At 42.3% G+C, this 16,965-nt stretch overlaps 1 pseudogene; it reads right to left on the reverse strand.

Annotated features, from left to right (window-relative positions):
* Positions 1–9,124: 9,124 nt before the first annotated feature.
* LOC122428090 lies at positions 9,125–10,435 on the reverse strand (annotated as a pseudogene).
* Between the last annotated feature and the right edge of the window lie 6,530 nt (positions 10,436–16,965).

Below are 16,965 nucleotides of genomic sequence, written 5' to 3' on the forward strand. Positions count from 1 at the left end.
CTCAACCCAGCCTCTGAGTTGGTTGTCACCGTTTATCATATAAAATCTGCTTTTCATTGCACATCACAATCCAATGGAGAAATGGTTCTCTGTTGTTGCATAGAATAAAGAAGACGACTCTTCAAAACAATGGTATTTTTGATTTATGGACCCCTGATGAGGCAGCCACTTATCAAGCTTTTTCACCTTTCCGATTTGCTTCAAAGGCCGAACAACCATAGCATGGTTGATGCTGAGTTCTTTGGCAACTTCTCAGGTAGTTGTAAGAGGATCAGCTTTGATGATTCTCTCAGTTGGTGGTTGTCAACCTCTGACGGCTGGCCATCTTCAAGGCTCTTGTCTCCTTTGCAAAACTTCTTGAACCACCACTGCACTGTAGGTTCTTTAGCAGTTCCTGAGCCAAATGCATCGTAAATGGAACAAGTCCCTGTGCTGGGACTGAAATTCCTTCCCACTGAGACTTAGTGGAGAGAGGAGTCTTATGGCTGAGTGGCCACATCACTGTGTGACACAGTGACAATACTAATACAGTGTGTTTGTTTCCGTCCAAAGCGCTTTTATGTGCCTTTTATGTGCTTATTAATCTTATCCAAGGCTACTTATGGAGCAGAGATAAAACTGAGGCTTGGATATAGATAATATAAATGCTGCTAATACCTATTAGTGCCCTCGTAACTATCCAGGAGCTTCCCTGCTGGCTCAGTGGTAAAGAACCCACCTGTCAATGCAGGAGATATGGATCTGATCCCTGGTTCGAGAAGATCCCCTGGAGAAGGAAATGGCAACCCACTTCAGTATATTTGCCTGGGGAATCCCATGAACAGAGGAGCCTGGTGGGCTACAGTCCGTGTGGTTACGAAGGGTCGGACATGCGTTAGCGACTAAACGACACTATTTTGAAAGACCATGTACCTAATTATAGTATAAATGCTACTAAATCTATTACTATAGCAACAACCACATATTATTGAACACTTACTCTTTTAAAATTTTTTAATTGGAGGAAAATTGCTTTGTAATGTTGTATTGGTTTTTGCCTTACAACAACGTGAATTAGCCATAATTATACATATTGAACCTCCTTCCCCTCCCTATGTCCCACCCCTTGGTCATCACAGATTGCCAGGCTGGGCTTCTTGTGCTATAGATAGATAACTGATGAGCAACTTCTCACCAGTTATCTAGTTTAAATATATTGATGCTACTTTTTCCATTTGTCCCACTCTCTCCTTCCCCCACTGTGTCCAAAAGTCCATTCTCTACATCTGTGTCTCCATTCCTTACCTGCATATAGGTTCAACAATACCATTTTTCTAGATTCCATATGTATGTGGTAATATGCAATATTTATTTTTCTGCTTCTGACTTATTTCACTCTGTATAACAGGCTTTAGTTTCATCTACCTCACTAGAACTGACTCAAATTCATTCTTTTTTATGGCCAAGTAATATTCCATTGTATATATGTACCACAGCTTCTTTACCCATTCATTTGTAGATGGATATCTAGGTTGCTTCCACGTCCTGGCTATTGTATAGTGCTGCAATGAGCATCAGGGTACATGTATCTTTTAGAATTGTGGCCGTCTCAGGGTATATGCCCAGTAGTGGGACTGCTGAGTCATGTGATAGATTTATTCCTAGTATTCTAAGGAATTTCCATACTGTTTTCTATAATGGCTGTATCAGTTTATATTCCCAAAAATGGTGTAGGAGGGCTCCCTTTCTCCACATCCAATCCAGCATTTATTGTTTGTAGATTTTTTGATGGTGGCCATTCTGACTGTGCGAGGTAATACCCTACTGTAGCTTTGATTTGCCTTTCTCTAATTATTAGGAATGTTGAGCAGCTTTTTATGTGACCACTTACTCTTATCAGATGCTACACTGGGTGCTATACATAATGTAATTAATCCTCAGGACAAGGTAGGTAAGTCACTTGATTTGTCAGCAGACGTAGAGAGTTTAAGAGAATTAAATGACTTATTCATGCCACATAGCAAATAAATTGTGTAGTAGGAATTTGAACTTGCATCTTCCAGATTCCAAGTCACTCTACTATAGCATCTCTGTTGCAATACTGAATTTACAGGCTATGGACAGTCAGATTATAGAGTGTCTACAAGGCTGGGTGTAGGAACCAGGTGGTCAGAGGCCAGGACAGAGGCACAGTCTTCCTTGGATCCACTGGAAGGATGCTCCCCAACAAGTACCCTCTTGGGTCCTAATGGAATTCTAGGAGAGAAAGGCATCAGACTAGACTGCCTTTGTTAACTGCTGTAGTTTTCTATTTTACACATGATGCCACTCTTTCTTGTGCAACACAGAAAGCAAAAGACCAGACAGCCAGGCAGACTGGTGGCTGAATGCAGTCTCACTGGAAAGGAGCCTATTTTGTGGGTGGGAGGCAATGACCAACTGTGAGAGATGATCTAGTCCTTCAAGGTAGAATTCAAATTCTGAAGGGTGTGGTGATGAAGGTGAAATTCAGGGCAAGGTGAAGTACAGCTTGGGTACTGGGGGACTTAAGGCCATGCGGAATACTTTTACTTTGGTAGAGGTCAGTGGTGAATCCAGGTCAAGTGACACTTAGTGGTAAAATGGTATCTGACTGCCGGAGAATGGCCTGAGCCACTGCATGGGAACTGAGCACAGAACTGGATGGGTCCTGGTATGGGAGGGATTCTGGAAAAAGCATGTCATCTTAAAGGATAGGTCCCCAAGGCAAAGACCAAAAAAGTCCTGTTAGCATCCATATAACTGGAACATGAGGTTGAACAAACCAGCAGCTGAGCATGCCTGGATGTTATCTCAGAGTAAAGGGCCGGAATGCTTAGGTCCCCAGAGAAATAGCACATTTATTCAGGTAAGATGAAGTTTAGGGCTAACAAGTATCAACCATAGTGCTTGGTTCCAACTATGAGGAGAAAGTAGGCTAGCCAAAGATGGGATTGGATAGGGTGATCTCATACCCTAGTTTTTATGGGATGGTTATGGTTTGTGCCTATTATAGATCAATTAATTCCTGTAATTAATTAAAACCCTCCCTTTCACTCTCAAAATGTGTCTGAATTTGAACATTGTATGGTTTCGAGATTAGAAGGCCATGGACCTGGTAATCACCTGATATGGGATAGCCCTGCCCATGGAACATACAGTAGATATTGTGTAATATACTCAAAAATTTAAAAAAAAATTTTAATTGAAATAAGGAATCAAAAATTTTATATGGAATCACAAAAGTCTCTGAATTGCTAAAGGAATATTGAGAAAAAGACCAAAACTGGAGATACTACACTCTCTGACCTCAGACTATATGTGAAGAAGATAAAAATACTAATTCTGAAAGATACGTGAAACCAATTTTTTATAGCAGTATTATTTATAGTATTCAAGATACGGTTGTAGATCTTGATGTATTTTGTCACTTGACAATTTGTTCAATTCTCTGGATATGGTTCTGAAGCCCCAGAAAATACAATGCCTCTCTTTCTTTTGCAACACAGAAAACAAAAGACTAGACAACCGGACAGACTGGTGGCTGAATGCTGACTCCACTATTTCCTAGCCATATGGCCTTGTGCAAATCACTTCCCCTCTCTGAGCCTCGTTTTCATCCTATTTAGAATAGAAAGCAGGCTGTGACTGTTAAGAAGGTACCTGTAAGATGCTTAGCACAGGTTATGGTACACAGAAGGGGCTCAGTCAGTGGTATGTCTTCTGACAGCAAAGAGTGAGCAATATTAAGGGCCAGCCCTGATCTCTGGTGTGACACCCAGATATCCTGTGGTAGGGACAGGAACCTGGAAGCCTGCATCCACAGTGGAGGACCCCTGCCCAGGCCACACATTTCTCTAGCTAGTGGGAGGAGACACTGCCTGTGTGGTGGCAATTTCCCTCCTCCCTTAAAGAGAGTAGGCCTCATGAACGTGACATTCTTGGGATTTCAAGCAGAGATTTACTGTTCAAGAGGGAACTGCACCTCGTTAAACAGATAAACAAGTAAGGAAGTTTGTCTGATGTGACAGGCAGTGCTGTGTCAACTGTTTAGTGTTGTTGCCTCACTGAATCCTGATCTGGGTTCAAATCCCCGTTTGGTCTCTATTAGAAAATCAGGCAGCACCTGGGCTGCTTCTAAGGTGCTGCTTGAGTAAGCTCCAAGGGCCACCATCATCCCATTAAGGCTCAGCTGCAGGACTGGGTCGTCTTTGCATCTCAAGGTCTAGTCCTCTTCCCAGTCCTGGCCACCCTAGATCCGTTGCTGCTTGTGGCATGGGGTGAGTGGGGCCAGGTTTCCCTTGGCTCCAAATGGGGCGTTGTGAAGCTGTCTTGGGAAACCCAGCAGACACTTACTTAAGCAGACTTCTCTCTGCCCTGTCTCAGGGGCAAGCCTGTGGGCCAGCACTCCTCAAGAGCAAAGTCCAGTTTTCCCCAGTCTTTCTGCCTGACCCAGCAAACCCCCAACCAACCAAGAGAGCTTGTCTTCTCCATGTAGAACCCCAGGACTGGGACATCCAGTCTGTGTCTTGACCTGCTCACTCCCCAGGGTGGGTATCTGCAATCTCCCCTTTCCCAAGTCTCCTCTCAGGAGCACAGGTCCTGACCTAATTGTTTTTCTTCTATTTGCACCAGTTACATGTGTATCTTTCTTAAAGACCTGGTTGTACAGGAGTCCTTCTGCCAGTTTCCAGTTCATTCTCAGAAAGAAATACTCCATATATAGATGTATTTTTGATGTGTTCATGGGGATATGTGAACTCCTTACCCTCTTACTTTGCCATCTTGATCTCCTCCATCAAAGACTATTCTTTCTTCATGTTTATTTATTTCCATTCTCTGTTGTGATCCTCCATCTATCCACTTACTATGTCCATATTTTTCTTTGACAATTCTTTAGTGTGTTTATTAGACAAACTGTTTTAAAGTCTTTCTGTTAATTTCAATATCCACATCATCTCTGTGTATGTTTCTGTTGACTGTTTTTTCTCTCATTATGAGTCACTTTCTCCTGCTTCTTTATATGTCTAGTAAAATTTGATATTTTGTAGGACATTATTTCAACTTACAAGATGCTACAGGGTTGATAGTCTACATTATGTTGTTTCCCTTCAAAAAATGTTGAATGTTGTCTGACAAAGTGCTAACTTATTGTCATATCAGTTTGATCCTATTGAGGCTTTGCTTTTGGCTCTCACAGTAAATCAGGAGTAACTCTTCCTTTAAGACTGAATAGCTCTGCTTCTAAGATAGAGTTATTTTGGGAGCCTTGAGTATACGGTGAGTTATCTCCACTTTGGATGACAACTTCAGTGTCTCCCTGCATGGTACAAGCACCTGAATTTTCATTCACTTCACAGACCCAAGTAGCTGTTTCTTCCATGTCTCATTTCACCCTGTGTGTATGCATGTCAGTGACTGGCTAATGGCTGAAGGAGGCCTCTATGTAAATTTCCGGAGTTCCTTTTCTGTAAAGTTTCTCCTTCTCTCAAGCTTGTGTTTCACAAATTCCTCACTGTCTCAACAGCGCACAGTTCTGATCTTTGTTTCACCCAGTGTGGGGATTGCTGCTCTCTGCCTGGTTTCCACTTACTTGTGGCCACTTACCTGTGGTACTCTTGGCCAAAAGTCTCTTCTGCATATCCCCTTTTTTTCAAGAATGACTGACTTACTCTGTATTTTGGACTGAATTGTGTCTGCTCCCTACTGCTCCAATTTCATATGTTGAAGTCCTAGCCCATCAGTATCTCAGAATGTAACCATGTTTGGAAATAGGACCTTTTAAGAAATGATTAAATTAAATTGAATTAATGATTAAATGATTAAATTAGATTAAATTAAATTAAGTTAAATTGACTTGACTGTGGACTGTCAAAGGCAACAGGTTCCCAAGGAGCTTTTTAAGCATTCCCGTTATGGCCTGTTAAATGACTGGATCTGGGGCTTCTCAGATCTTCCTGTAAGCTCTAACTTCTCTACCTTTGCCCAGTGATTCATGATGAATGAATAATGATTTTATTCTGATCCTCCAATGCCCCTTCCAGGTCTTTACTTCCCCAGTTCTTGGGACAGTTGTGTAAGGGCTAATTGTTAAAATAGACTTTTTTTACCCATAGCATATGAAGTGGCTCTCTTTTTTAAGGGAACAGTGACTGCTACATATAGCAAGCCTATGCAGGGCTAGCCTGCTTGGCACGGCCTTGGAGCAGCCACTCTTCTGTCTGGTGCAAACCTTGAACCACCTGAATTTAACCAAAATGATAGTACCTCTGATCTTGCAAAGCTTCTTGAACTCTGAACTACAGGAGCTAACTGGGAGCTGGTCCTTGCAGGTCATTGGAGCCTGGCTATCAGATACCACTTACTCAGTACCAGTGACACTTTAATGTGGGGACAGCATCTGTTGTGTTCATCAGAAGCAGAACCTAGCACTTTCTGTGATCGCCACTCCCATCACCTGCTAGTAGCTAGGAGATAATTATGCATCCCATTAAAGACACAGAGGAATCTATAACTGCAACCAATTTTGATAGGTACCACTCTGGGGACAGGTGAGGACTCCCTGTAAGAGGAAAGTAATGGAGGTAGGGGTGATGTGCCTGGTGCTCCTGCTCCGCAAATCTCTAGTAACCATGACCCTCAGAGTTGGAGATAGTGTTAGAGTCATCCAGATTGGTCTCCTGGGCTCTGTGGGCCTCACCTCTGCAGCCTTCTTGACCAGGTTCAGACTGAAGGACTGTTTCCACGACTCCATTCGGTAGCCTTCTGGTGAGCATGAGTAGATCTGGGATTGAGTTGAAATCTAAGTTGCTGATTTTTCAACAGTCAGTTGACTTTATGTTTGACCACACATTCAAACTGAGTTGAACTTAGAATACAAACCTGGCTGACTGCATAGAAATAAACTTTTTACTTTTTTCCTGCAATGCTCTGGCCACAGACTGGGCCTTGGGAAAGTCCTGGCTGCCATACAATCAGGGACTCAGCTAATTACTATCACATGGTTGTGTGAAATATACATGTGCTTTTCAGGTCAATCTGTACTCCCATTGTGTTATGTTCGTCGCTCAGTTGTGTCTGACTCTTTGCGACTGCATGGACTGTAGTCCACCAGGCTCCTCTGTCCATGGTATTTTCCAGGCAAGAATAGTGGGCTGGGTTGCCATTTCCTTCTCCAGGGGATCTTCCCCAAGCAGGGATTGAACTTGTGTCTCTTGCGTCTCCTGCATTGGCAGGCAGATTCCATACCACTGTGCTACCTGGTAAGCCCTATTTAAGTGAAGTGGAAGTCGCTCAGTCATGTCTGACTCTTTGTGACCCCATGGACTATAGAGTCCATGGAATTCTCCAGGCCAGAATACTGGAGTGGGTAGCCTTTCCCTTCTCCAGTGGATCTTCCCAACCCAGGTTCAAACCCAGGTCTCCTGCATTGCAGGCAGATTCTTTACCAACTGAGCTATCAGGGAAGCTCATACTCCCATTAGAAATGTATAAAAACCAGTGTTTTGTTGTTTTCTGGCCATCTCTGGCTATTGTTTAAAAATTCTTCCAGTTTGTAAAGGTGAAAAAGTGGTATCTCATTGGTATTTTAATTTGCATTTCTTTGGTGTCTACAGTGGTATGATTTTCCCATATGTTTATTGTTACTTGGGTATCTTTTTAATAATGTGCTCATATCTGTTTCCAATTTCCCTGAGCATTTTTTTTTTTACCAATTTGTTAGAGCCCCTCTGTGTTAATGATTTTATTCACATGTCTGTAAATATTTTGCATCTATATGCCCTGTCTCATTATTGTCCCATAAATTTGCTTTATTATTTATGCAACACTCTGGCTCCTGGATAGAAGGGTTAAGTAATATCTTTAGGGACATTGTGAACCTGCACCCTTGGCATGGAACCTGGCCTCTCATGGAGGGGACAGACATTCACATTATATTTTTTGGCCAGCCCAGCTGATTTTTTCTGAAAAGAGTTTCATAGGCAGTGTACGTCAGCAAGAAGCTAGGAAAACAGAACCCAAAGGGTCTGCATGTTAGTTTATGGGACATGTTTCTAGAACCACATGGGAATTGCTTTGTTGTGTGGAGAAGTTCCTGTGACAGCAAGTAGTCAGTAAATATGGGTGATGCCCAGACTGGTGAAGCCTAGGGAAGAAAGCAATCATGTTTGTAAACATTCTATGAAAAATAAACAGATTTTCAGAGAAAATCCCTTAAGAAAAATGGGAACCGAGCAAAAATTCCCCACCTAATTTTTAACTGAACTTCCTTTTTTTTTCATTGTCACATTATAGTCATTCCTCTCCTCTCTAATTTCCTACATTCTTAAGTGGACAGAATCCCTTTTCCTACAGATTATCTAAGAGAAACTATAGTTTTAAAAAATGGACATTATTAGAAACAAGGAGAAAAGGGAAATCAAGAGGTATAAAACTAAAAAATAACAGAAAAAAATGGTCATAAAAAAGAATTTTCATATAAGGTTTTGCATATACGCAAAACAGAAAAAGAGACACAGATGTACAGAACAGACTTTTGGACTCTGTGGGAGAAGGAGAGGGTGGGATGTTTCGTGGGAACAGCATCGAAACATGTATATTATCAAGGGTGAAACAGATCACCAGCCCAGGTGGGATGCATGAGACAAGTGCTCGGGGCTGGTGCACTGGGAAGACCCAGAGGGATCGGGGGGAGAGGGAGGTGGGAGGTGGGATCGGGATGGGGAATACATGTAAATCCATGGCTGATTCGTGTCAATGTATGGCAAAAACCATTATTGTAAAGTAATTAGCCTCCAACTAATAAAAATAAATGGAAAAATTTAAAAAAAAAGAATTTTCAACTTTCTAAGATAACTTCAATTGACCCCAGATGCTCTAACTGGCACAGTTTGTAGATGGGTTATATAGGTTAATTTCCTTTTCTCAAGTCCCTCTGCACCTTAAGAATCTCCACTTTACAGTTTCTGAGTTTCTTCCTCTTCCATTCTTCCGCTCCACCAGCTTTTTTCCCTCTTTCTCTTTAGGGATCCAGCAACTTTCACAGATCAGGAAGGTCATTTCCATTTAAGGATTGATAATTCATTCCTAGTAAAACTAACATTTGCTAAAAGAAATTATCTATGCCATGCTCTGTACATTTTGTGTATTATCTCATTTAATTTCTCTCTGAGGAGAGATACAAACCTTTGAGGAGTTAAATGTGCTGCAAGAATTCACATGCCTAGTAACTGGTAAATCCAAGTCTCTCATCTTGGTCTCTCTGGCACTAGAGTCCAGGCTCTTAACAACTGTTAAGAGCAATTGGATCTTCCCAATCATATTTGTCTCAAACCACAATGCCATAGAAAATGCTGATGATCAAGCACCTTGTTCTCTCCCTTTGGGCCAGGGTGAAGAGTTAGCTTTATGAAGACCATCTCTTCAGGACTGGTAGAAGAGTCTTCGGGGTGAGTGTGCATCCTACATTGTATGGCTCCCCACATCTTCATCTTTAGAGAGTCACTCTGGGACCCTGCCCCTGCCCACCAATTTGAGGAAGGCCCTGTTCACATCTTTGTTCCTCAGGCTATAAATGACAGGGTTGAGGAAGGCTGTGGCAATGTTGTAGAAAAGGGCCATTTTCTTGCCATTGTTTGACAAGGAGTCAGAGCCAGGGCTCATGTACATGATAATGCATGGAATAGCAAACATGGTAACCACGGTGATGTGGGAGGCACAGGTGGAGAAGGCCTTGATCCGTCCTTGGGCTGAGCGGATCTTCATGATGGTAGCAAAGATGCTAATATAGACAAGGACAACCAAGGAAAGTGGGACCACAATGACATTGAAGCCTGTGATGATGTTCACCAAGTCATTGAGGGATGTGTCTGCACAGGCCAGCTTCAAGACCGCAGGGACCTCACAAAAGTAATGGTCAATTTCATTAGGGCCACAGTAGGGAAGTCTCATAGCAAAGGAAGTCTCATAGCAAAGCAGCCACACCATAGGCTGCACAGATGCCCACCATGAGAAGGCACACCCAGCGGCTCATGATGACCTTATACCGGAGAGGGTGGCAGATGGCCACGTACCTGTCCACCGACATGATGGAGAAAAGCCAGGACTCAGTGATCCCAAAGAGGAGGAAGATGTACATCTGGGCCACACATCTAGCAAAAGAGATGGCTCTCTTCTTGCTGAGAATGTGCACGAGCATCTGGGGCACCGTCGTGGTGGTGTAGCACATGTCCAGCAGGGAGAGGACACTGATGAAGAAGTACATGGGCGTGTGGAGGCGTGTGTCCTGGTGGATGAGGGTGATGAGGAGGCTGTTGCTGACAAGGATAAGCAGGTAAAAGACCAGAAAGAAGGTGAAGAGCAGAGGATTGGTCCTGGGGTTCGAGGCAAAGCCCAACAGGATGAATTCTGTCACAGCGGACTGGTTGAGCTCCTGCATTGTGCTCTGCCTGTTTAAACAGTTTGGGGAATATATAACATTTGGGGTTTTGGTGCCAATGAATTTTCACTCATTTTCATTTATGTCTCCTAATGGGAATTTTGGATTATTAGATGGGGGCACTACTGAATACATCCCCATAGTAGTTTTGTTAGGGGAAGCACACTGACTGAAACCCTCCACCCTGGCCAGGCACCATAGTAACCATTTGCATGAGTTGTTTTATGGCAGGAGGTCCTGCTAAGGAACATGGAACTAATAAGCCACCACCAACTGGAAGAGTTCAGGAAAGGTCAAAAGGAGACACCACACATCCGACCACCTCCCAGAATCCTTCTCTCTGGCATCCATCTTGGTTGAACAAGGCATGCACCACCAGGAAGGACTCTGAGTCAGAATGATTGGCTAAAGACAACCCAGAAATAAATCCCATCACCATAAAACCCAAGACTGCGAGCCATGTGGCAGAGCTGTTCTCCTGGGTTCTGTTACCCTACTGCTCTCCACCCAGGTGCCCTTTCCCAATAAAATCTCTTGCTTTGTCAGCACATGTGTCTCCTTGGACAATTCATTTCTGAGTGTTAGACAAGAGCCCAGTTTCGGGCCCTGGAAGGGGTTCCCCTTCCTGCAACAGTTTGAGTGGTGTCGGGGTTTCATTCAGATGTAAGCTGAGGGGCAGAGTGATCAAATGGTGAAGACCAAGTCTGAGAAGTGCTGTGTGCTGTGTTCCTTCCTGTCTCTCCCTTTCCCAAGATAGCTTTGCTTTTCTCTCTGTTATTCACCCCATTTTCCATTTTCTCTTGGGACAACAGAGGTTGTTTAGCCTCGATTAAAGATCAGAGTGAAGACTATTATACTCATTATTTATGTTGAGGTTTTTATCACTGCTAGAATTACCACTGAGGTTAGAATTGGGAATTCAAATCAATGCTATGTAGATTAAAGTTTATAGTTAATATTCAAGATTTAACTTTTCCTGGTGAAAGAAACTTTACTGGTATTCAGTAATTATGTCATTGATTCAACATGTCTTTACCAAATGCCTACTATTTGTTATAAATCAGAGGGGCAAAGAAGAGTTATAAATAATATAGGTGGGAAAGTGATTTCACAGAGTTAAATATGTTAAAGAGTTAAATGCAAAAAATAAAAATGTAAAGCAACCTAAGAGAAAATATATGAATGAATATTTATTTTATGATGTGACAGAGAAATGCCTTTAAGCATCACTTGAAGGTTCCAAGTCCTTCAGCCTCTTAGTGTTGATCCCTTTCCCTCTAATATGCAAACAAACCTGCACAGCCTTCATCTGACCTGTTGCATATTTCCCTAATATTGTGAGGGATTCTTGTGTATCCCTGGCCATTTTGCTCCCTAATCCTCACTCTCATTGTCTCCTCAACTCCCCTTATTGCCTTCCTCATGGAGTACTGACCTTCAGTGGTTCACCCTTATTCTCTTTCTCCGTTATGCCCCTAAACCTCACCAACCCAAGGATGTTATTTGCAAGATTTGTCCTGGATGTATTGATAAAAGGAAGATAGCTTACAATGCAGCACAGAACAGAAAACTATTTTTAAAATGAACATTTAATGTTGCAAAGTCCCTAAGTTATCTGTGCAGCAGTTTTTCCTCTCTAGCTCCCAGCCATCGGCATCTGACTAGAGACTGGTCTCCTTCCTGGAACCTCCTCCCATCTCCCCTTGTCTTCCTGTTCTAGGACTCTCCTTACACCTGTTACTGGGGCAACCAGCCATAAATCCAATTCCTTTAACTCAGTGCTTTCAGACTTCCCTGTGCTTCAGAATCACCTGGAGAGCTTGTCAGATGCTCCTGCGCTTCATACGGAGTTTTGATTTAGAAAGTCTTGGGTGGAGGTCGAGAATTTGCATTTCTACACGTTCCCAGGTAATGCAGATGCTGGGTCCACACTTTGAGAACAGATTTACTTAATTGTAAAGAGTAATTTGGTTCTATCTCAATTTTCCTGTCTCCACATTATACTCAAGCTGCTCACATTCCCCCTGCCTAAATGCCAATACTTTCTGGCTTTCTTGTGAGCATAAAAATAAAGGAAGAAAAGTAAGAAAAACATCAACATTTTTGGCTATATAATAAAGAATATCTTATGTAAATTAAAAATGAATAATAGTTGTTGCATATGTGTAATACAAGTGATTAATATCATTAGAATATAAAGGTTTCTTCTTTGTAAGGAAAAAACTCATAACCAAGAATGAGATATTAATAATCAATGCACAAGAGATTAATGAAAAAATGAATCCACCAAAGTTTAAACTTCCTAATAATTAAAGACTGCAAATTAAAACATCAATGAAACAGTTTTTAACTTGACATAGGCAAAAAATTCTTTTAAAATGATGATGCCTGGCATTGACCAGTTTGCAGTAAATGAGCAATTCTTATATATTGATTTGGAAATTCATATGAGAAATAAATTACTCTGTTCTTCTGCAGGAAAATGTGATAGCATGTATTTTCACCTTTAAGAATATTGCATATGGAAAAATGAGAGATGTGGGGAGAGATTTTTCATCAAGGATATTTAATTGCAGTATTACTTTTAATGAGGAAAACTGGATATAACCTAAATGTCCTATAACAGGGGATTGGTTAAATAATTTATGGTCTATTGATATGATTGAATACCTGATAGCCTTTAAAATAATATTTTGGAGACTATTTTGCATTGTGGAGAAATGCTCCAACAGACTGTTAAAAAGCAGATTGAATCCTGCTGCTGCTGCCCTAACAGTATACAAATTTATATGCACAGCATAAAAATTAGAAAGAAATATACCAAAACCTTACAGGAGTCATTTCTGGTGATTAGATTTACAAGTGACATTTATTACTTAAAGTTCCCTGAACTTTCCAAATTTCATACAATAAACAATTTTTATAATAAGGAATAAAATTCAAGTGGTACTTTGAATTTGGAATATATAAGGATTTGACTTCTTCATTCAGACTAGTTAGGTGAAAGAGTGGATGTGAGAGAGGAAGATGAGAGATGGAGAAAGACATGCTGGGCCTAGACAAGACTGGAAGAGACTGAAAGGGAGTTGATCCTGATGTCTGAGCTCATCCCCTCCACCGAGCTACACTTGGGAATCAGCTTATATAGTTTAATACAAGTACATTAGCTGCTTAAGGTAAGAGTGTTTTGGATAGGAGATAGGTCCTGAGTGATGGAGATCCTTGAATGAGATCCCTCGTGATGAGAGGCTGCCCGGTTTTTACCTTCAGCTTTTACCTTCAAGGTGAGGGCAAAGGGGATGTGGATGACAGGCTTCTGCCCCCCAGGACTCCTTGCCCTAAGATGAGTTAGTGTATTTGTCCTGTTTTTTTTCTTCTACACTTTGTGCTGTGCCTGCTAAGTTGTTTCAATCATGTCTGAATCTGTGTGACACTATGGACTGTAGCCCACCAGGCTCCTCTGTCCATGGGATTCTCCAGGCAAGAATACTGGAGTGGGTTGCCATGCCCTCCTCCAGGGGATCTTCCTGACCCAGGGATTATGTCTCCTGCATTGGTAGCTGGGTTCTTTACCACTAGCGCCACATGAGTAAGTGAAAGTCACTCAGTCATGTCCAACACTTTGTGACCCCATGGACTGTATAGCCCACCAAGATCCTCTATCCATGAAACTCTCCCAGCAAGAATACTGGAGTGGGTAGCCGTTCCCTTCTCCAGGGGATCTTCCCAACCCAGGGATCGAACCCAGGTGTCCCACATTGCAGGCGGATTCTTTACCATCTGAGCCACCAGGGAAGCCCCATATATTTATCTTCTACTACATACCTACCTTCTGCAGCACAGGTGAAGAAACAAAAGGCTCAATGTAGTTTTGAATTTTCACTTTTGCCATTTACTGCCATGATTCTGAGTAGGTAACTATTTCTTATCTGTAAAAAAAAAAAAAAAAAAAGACTGGGCATGGGGTTTAGCCACAGCCTGGCTTGCTCCCCAGAATGGTTGTGGGCACTGCTGTCCTGAGATTATAACTCTGCAGGGAAAGGGGCTGTGGGCGGAGCTCTCTCAGACTCAGGAGGTTCCTCCTGAGTGACATGTGGCTCCAGGGCTCTAACCAGGAGCTAAGTTCCTGCAGCCCCTTCCTACTGGGGAGGAAATACTTGGTTCTTGCTCAGGAACATCCCACAGGAGTTCAGTCCTGCCTGGTGGGAAAGAAACTTCAGGCTCCATTCTTCCTGATCATGAGAAGGTCCCCTGCCCACACACAGCCCAGGGGGACTAGAGCTACATTTGGTTCTTGGCCCAGTGTTTCCCCACAGGAGCCAGAGTGGGGTTTGGGCTGAAAGTTGGGAGACACAGGGGAGAGGCTGATGAGAGCAGAGCCCATCTGCAGAGCCTGGCTTCTGGGAAAGGCAGTCTCCTTAGGAGGGGGCACCAGGAACATTCCAATCCTCACTGTGTCTTACACTCCCCAGATGAAGTCTCTTCTTTCTCCTTCTTACTAGCCTTCTTCCTGGGTGACGGTCACTCTCCTCCTCCCCACTATTCTGATCCTGACCCCAATGTGGAGTTCACTGCAGCATCAGTCAGGTCCTGGAGGCCTCTTCCTCCACTGGAGGGGAACTCAGGGTTTGGTGAATATGACTTCAGCTCCTCTGAGAACCTCTGAAGGTCTGTGCCTGCTTCCCACCCAAGGGGCCTCCTCACAACTGTGGAGGGCTGTTCCTCTCCCACATTCCCCTGGCCTAGCCTGGAACTCGTCTCCTAGGCTGCCCACCCCAAGCAACCAGGATTTCCAGGTCTGTTATTCATTTCCCTTCTCAAGTGGCAGGGCCTGGATTCAACAAGCAGACTGTGTGGTCAATAAGCATTCCCATGGTTGCCACCGCTAGATTTCTATCCTGCAACTCTGCCTTTGTTCCCCCTCCTTCAGAGTTCTCACAAGTTTCCATCTGGGGAATTTAGTCTCAGCTCCTCAGTCCAGCAGCCAAAACCCTTCCTGCCCTGAATCTTCACTTCCCAGCCTCTCCTCTTGCAATTCAATGAAATCGTTGACATATATTCATCTAAGAAAAACCATAAGGATAGACTCATAAGTTCATTAATAGTTCTATTCATTCAAAGTCATTATTCTCTTCTATCCATCAAAGAGTGAAAAAATAATAATTTTCAACAGTGGAAACAAATGAAAATGGAAAAGTGTTAAAACCTATACTGAGTGAGTAAATCACGTGACAGAAGAATAAATACTGTGTAATTCAATGTTAAAAATCATGGAAACAAAAATACAATGTTTAGGAATTGTGTTATGTTTCTTAAAAACATTGATAAAGACAATTTTTAAAAATTTAGGCCCTGAATTTTTAACTGTAGTTATCTGCAACTCTAAAGTAATGGGTATTTGTCTGAATCTATTATAAAATTTTAAGACTAAACATATATGGCTTTTGCAATAAAGAAACATAGTAAACTGAGAGAAGATATTTTCAGTGCATGTAACAGACAAAGGATATTATCCAATATATAATAAATAACAAATTAAAGGTAAACAGTATCTCACATTCACTGAATACTTACTATTTGTTTTTTATTATGATAAACCCTTTACATGTGAGAGGGTAACAGGCAGGAAGGCTAGGGGTCTCCAAATGCAGGAAATAGGCTGCAAGTGTTAGACATTTCTTATCTCTCTTAAGCAGCAGGAGGAAACAAACAGGTGTCAGATTTTTTTCCCTTCTCTATACAAATTTAAAAGGAGATTTTGTTTAAGATTCTGTGTTGCCATGACAACACCTGGTTCCACCTGAACTTAACTTTTCTCAAATCTTGAGCTAACCAATGTGTTTTTCTTATGAAAATGTTTTTCCTCAGTTCAGTTCAGTTCAGTCGCTCAGTCGTGTCCAACTTTTTGCGACCCCATGGACTACAGCACACCAGGCTTCCCTGTCCATCACCAACTCCCAGAGCTTACTTAAACTCAAGTCCATCGAGTTGGTGATGCCATCCAACCATCTCATCCTCTGTCGTCCCCTTCTCCTCCCACCTTCAATCTTTCCCACATCAGGGTCTTTTCCATTGAGTCAGTTCTTCACATCAGGTGGCCAAAGTATTAGAGTTTCAGCTTCAGCATCAGTCCTTCCAATGAATATTCAGGACTGATTTCCTTTAGGATTGACTGGTTGGATCTCCTTGCAGTCCAAGGGACTCTCAAGAGTCTTCTCCAACACCACAGTTCAAAAGCATCAATTCTTCAGCACTCAGTTTTCTTTATAGTCCAACTCTCACATCCGTACATGACCACTGGAAAAACCATAGCTTTGACTAGGTGGACCTTTGTTGACAAAGTAAGGTCTCTGCTTTTTAATATGCTATCTAGGTTGGTCATAGCTTTTCTTCCAAGGAGCAAGTGTCTTTTCATTTCATGGCTGCAGTCACCATCTGTAGTGATTTTGGAGCCCAAGAAAACAAATTCTCTCACTGTCTCCATTGTTTCCCCATCTATTTGCCATGAAGTGATGGGACTGGATGCCATG

This window comes from Cervus canadensis, chromosome 2, assembly GCF_019320065.1.
Source record: "Cervus canadensis isolate Bull #8, Minnesota chromosome 2, ASM1932006v1, whole genome shotgun sequence".
In the NCBI taxonomy this organism is placed as follows: Eukaryota; Metazoa; Chordata; class Mammalia; order Artiodactyla; family Cervidae; genus Cervus; species Cervus canadensis.